This window comes from Nicotiana attenuata, unplaced genomic scaffold, assembly GCF_001879085.1.
Source record: "Nicotiana attenuata strain UT unplaced genomic scaffold, NIATTr2, whole genome shotgun sequence".
Classification (NCBI taxonomy): domain Eukaryota; kingdom Viridiplantae; phylum Streptophyta; class Magnoliopsida; order Solanales; family Solanaceae; genus Nicotiana; species Nicotiana attenuata.
In genome coordinates, this window is record NW_017687420.1 from 1,059 (window position 1) to 6,117 (window position 5,059).

Below are 5,059 nucleotides of genomic sequence, written 5' to 3' on the forward strand. Positions count from 1 at the left end.
AGTCGAAGCCGTCTTGCCACTTGAGCGTCAAATACCTTCGTTACGACTGGCTATTCAAGAAGGGATCACTGATGAAGAAAATGCTCGACTTCGATTAGCAGAGTTGGAAGCTCTTAATGAAAAGAGATTGGAAGCTCAACAGAGTCTTGAATGTTATCAAGCTCGATTGTCTCGCGCCTTCAATAAAAGAGTTCGTCCGAGATCCTTTCAAGTAGGAGATTAAGTCCTTGCCGTACGAAGACCCATAATTACTTCCCATAAACTTGTAGGGAAGTTCACTTCAAAATGGGATGGGCCATATGTCGTACAAGAAGCTTATTCAAGTGGGGCTTACAAGCTGGTTGATGCAGATGGTATGAGAATCGGCCCTATCAACGGCAAGTTTTTGAAGAAGTATTATCCATGAAGTTGCAAGTCATGACGCTCCTCGACGTACGAGCCTAAACTGCAAGTCATGAAGCTCCTCGACGTACGATCCCAAACTGCATGTTGCTACACTCCTGGCCCGCAAGAGTATAAACTGTGTACGGCCCAAAAAAAAAAGGGTCCGCTAGGTTGAAAATCTTGAAAGAGGCGGCCTAGGCAAAAGTTAGGACGTAAAAAAAAAATATGTCCGCTAGGTTAAAAATCTCGAAAGAGGCGGCCTAGGCAAAAGTTAGGACGTAAAAAAAAAGAAAAAAAGAAAAAAAGAATTCTACTCAGTCTGAACTACGGTATGACTTGATCCTCTTCACCGAGGTACGTAGGCAGCTTAGAGTTTCATTCTAAGTTCAGTCGCATAAGTTCAAAAGATACACATTGCCCCAATTGTTGTCCGAGTAAAGTATGGAGGAATGCAAAATCAAGCTGAAATGTCATCCTCTTGTGAAACTTTGATCTCATTTGATTTAAAAGGGGCAACCCTCCATGGTAAATTGATATCTTCAAGTTCGTCGGTACTCAAGTTGAAGTCCTCAAGTTGAAATCTTCAACTCCGTCAGTCTTCAAGTTGAAGTCTTCAAATTCGCCGATCTTCAAGTTGAAATATTTAGGCCCTCCAAGTCTCAAAGTTGAAGTCTTCAAGTTGAAGTCTTCAAATTCGCCGGTCTTAAAGTTGAAATATTTAAGCCCCCAAGTTGAAGTCTTCAAGTCCGTCGGTCTTTAAGTTGAAGTCTTCAAATTCGCCGATCTTAAAGTTGAAATATTTAAGCCCCCTAGTTGTAGTCTTCAAGTTCGTCGGTCTTCAAGTTTCAGTCTTCAAATTCGCCATTCTTAAAGTTGAATTGTTTAAGCCCTCTGAATCTTCGAGTTGAAGTCTGCAAAGTCTGCCAAATCTTCAAAGTTTTCCAAGTGTTCAAGTCGATGTCGCCTTCAAGTTGAAGCTTTATAACTTTCCAATCTTAAGGTGGACATATAAGTCCCTTTGCACCTTAAGTTGGCCTCTTCGTGGGTTTGTCCTTAAAAGGAACTATAACTTTCCAATCTTAAGGTGGACATATGAGTCCCTTTGCACCTTAAGTTGGCCTCTCCGGTAGTCGAGCCATTTTGAGAGTAATCTCTCCAAGAATCGGGCCATTTTGAGAGTAATCTCTCCAAGAATCGGGCCATTTTGAGAGTAATCTCTCCAAGAATCGGGCCATTTTGAGAGTAATCTCTCCAAGAATCGAGCCATTTTGAGAGTAATCTCTCCAAGAATCGGGCCATTATGAGAGTAATCTCTCCAAGAATCGAGCCATTTTGAGAGTAATCTCTCCAGGAATCGGGCCATTTTGAGAGTAATCTCTCCAAGAATCGGGCCTGTGAGCACGTAATTTTTGCCCCATATATGAATTACTCCCATAAATTCAAAACAAAATAATTTATTTTCACTATTTGCAATTTTGTGGATTTTCGTAGCATTTTTGCGTTAATTATTTGCATTTGTCTGGGCATTTTTGATTTTTTTTACTTAAATCATGAAAAACACAAAAAATATACCATGAATTTTCATATAGTACTTAATTTTACATTTCTTTTAGGTTAATTAGTAAGTAAGCTATTTTACAAAAAATAGAAAAAATTTAAAAAAAAATAATAATAAAATAATTCTTTTTGCGTCTTTAACTTTTTAATTTCACTTTTTATAACTTTTCTTTAATCTAGGGTTTAATTAACTGTTGAAAATATCTTGTTGAGTGATCAATCTAATCTTGTAAGTTAATTTAGCTTAAGAATTAATTTGGGTATTAATATTAATTGGAGAAGAAGAAAAGAGAAAAGAAAACAATTGAAATTTAAGAAAAGTAAAGAGAAATCAGAAATTAAAAGCATTTGGGCCAAATTTACTTGAGCCCAACCTTCCCCTCTCATTAACCCACCCGGCCAACACCCTTCATCCCTAAACCCGGCCCAAGTCATTCCCAAAGCCCCACACACCCAAATATACGAACAGTCAATACGAAACCAAAATCCCTAACAGACGCGCTGTTCATCGTCGTTCTCACCTCGTTTGCGTCCCAAGCTCGCAAAATTCCAGGCGAGTGAGATCAAAATTACCCACGCGTTCCTCTCTCTCCTCGCCACCATGTTTATAACTGTCTGACAGATTCTTTCGTCCCCATTCCCCTCTCACTTGATGGAAGCCTCTAGAAGGCATATGCTGGATGAATGAGGAGCGTGGGATTGATTTCGGTTAATCCCAGGCTTTCATTCATCAGGTGTGAGCCTGATAACTAGAGGAATTCTGGATTTTTTTCGGGGAATGCTTTTGAACGGATTTTCTAAAAACTAAGGGGGTTGGGGGAAAGGAAGAGAAAAAGGGGAAAGGACTCTGGATTTGTTCCTCTCTTTTGGTTGAGTTCTTAAAAAGGGTTTTAAAAAAAAAACCTATAAGCATTTTTAGTTTTGAAATCTGGATTCGAGTTCATGGAAGACACAGATTGATGTTCGAAGCTCCGCCTCTACTGTTGTTCTGCTGAGTCGCTGCCGAACCTCGCTAAGACTTGGAGTTGATAGTTGTATTATCGAGTTTCAAATTGTTATAAAGGGAATTTACAACTTCAGGTTCAATTTTCCTCTCTTTTATTCTATATGACTTTGTTTTGTTCCAGTGCTTCTGAGCTATGAGTTCAGTTTGTAGTAGTCTGTTCTGTGCTATAATCGAATTTATTGCTGGCGAATCTCTTCGCAGTGGTGTGATTAGTGGAGTATGTTCAATCAGTGAAAGCTGAGTTTGAAGAATCATCCTCTATGCTTAGGCCTTAACTGCTATCATGGAGTCGAGGTTTCAGTTGAGTCAAGATCTCGGGTTAATTTTAAATGTATGTTTGAATGGTTGTATTAAGGAAAGGAGACTGCCTGTTCGAGGCCGGATGTCTGCTTGACTTGTTGCATTGCTTAGTACAATCAGCTCTTTCCTTGCTAATTTGAATTGTAATCTGATGTTGCCTAGTCAGTGGTATTTACCAAGACCTGCTACAAATGCTCGAAGATAAGCGATTCAATGTTTGTTCTAAAGCAGTAGCTAGTCTAAATTTCAGCTATCCAAGTAGAATTGATTTAAATTTCAGCAGTAGCTTATTAAGGTTTGGTTCATTCTCGTCATGTTTGGTTAGCTTCGCATTCGCGTGGTTTGTCCACCTCGTCTTGGTCCGTAGGACTGTTGTAGAAATGCTGCAGCTGTTATTTTTCTTGTTATTGCCCTGTTGATTCGCTAGTTCTTCTGTTGATATTCCGTCGTTTGGTTTTCTATTGTTGTCCTGCTCTTGTTAGGTGCATCTGCTGATTTTCTACTGCCCTCTATTGGGTTGTGAATAATGTTTGAGTGCTAATTCCATGAACATGTCAGATCTGATGGAATTCAGCTATTTTTGAGCATCAAATCCGTCTAAAACTAGGAAGTTCATCGAGTTGTTGTTATTTGAAATTTTGAACTAGTGTTTTGATCCTCCCTGTCATGTTCTTGCACTGATTCATACCAGTTTTCATGTACAAAACGAAAGATAATTTTAAGCAGGCATGTACTTGAAGCATATTTGATCTTTCCAGTTGTGTGGTCGAGTTTAAGTGCCAATTGAATTCTGGAATTGTTCTTTAGTATTCTCCGTCGAGGTCGTTGGTATAATTCCTATCTGGTCAGTTGTTCCAGCTTTGTTTTTTTTTTGTCCGTGTTTTCAACTTGTGCGAATGTCTGATTTGAAAACAGTGCATATGTTTGATCTGTTCACTTGTATTTTACTGCTTATGAAGTTATAGAATTGGGTTGTTTCTATGATGGTTCAAAAATCAGTGGGATTGAGTTAGCTAGCTGATTTTGATTTAGATAATATATAAATCTACTTGTGCTTTCATTTGGTGTCCTTATATATTCCCACAGTAGGATCGTTTTGGAATCAAGTGACTCTTACCGTGAATATGAGTGAATCAGTGGGGCGGAGGCTTGGAATTGATATAGAAATATACTGCTTGTTGCTTTCAAGAATTGGATTCTATGAGTTGTTGATTGAATCTGTGGATAATCGTGACCAAAAATTGATGTTCGTTTGTTAACGAGTGAGATTATAGTGTTGGCATTACTATTTCCTCACTTAGCCATAAGAACTAACAGTTTTTTTTTTTAAAAAAAAAAGTTAAGTGGCTATGGCTTTGAAACGCAATAGGGGCTGCACTTACAATGGGATAAAATGGCTGAAGTCATTTTCTGTGTTAACATGCCGTTTTTTCCATCTGATTGTCTATCTGATTGTTGGCAGTGAGATTTGTAGGAACCAAGTTTATGTATATTAACTTAAGTTCAATTGTTGTGGTATCTCAATGACCTTCTCTGCATATTAGTTCAAATTGCTAGTTTTATGGAAAGCTTGAGGCGTGCCAGCCGAGTAAAATCTCAATTGCGTGGTCCTCATTTAGTTAACCTCGTATCAATACTTAGAAATCGAGGCGTGCCATTTAGCGAATTTTTATGGCCCTCGCAAAATTGCAAACACGTAGTGGCTTTAGGCACGTTTACAATACGATTGTGGTTGTGTATACGTTCGCGTAACATAATCATGATCCCAAATTATCTCGGAGTATGCGTTCGCGCAACTTCGCTCAATCTTTT

At 38.6% G+C, this 5,059-nt stretch overlaps 1 long non-coding RNA gene across 1 annotated transcript; it reads left to right on the forward strand.

Annotated features, from left to right (window-relative positions):
• Nucleotides 1-2,395: 2,395 nt before the first annotated feature.
• On the forward strand, nt 2,396-3,706 carry LOC109222275. Its single transcript, XR_002067378.1, has 2 exons — nt 2,396-3,021; nt 3,149-3,706. It is a non-coding gene; the product is annotated as an uncharacterized LOC109222275 (long non-coding RNA).
• Nucleotides 3,707-5,059: the final 1,353 nt, after the last annotated feature.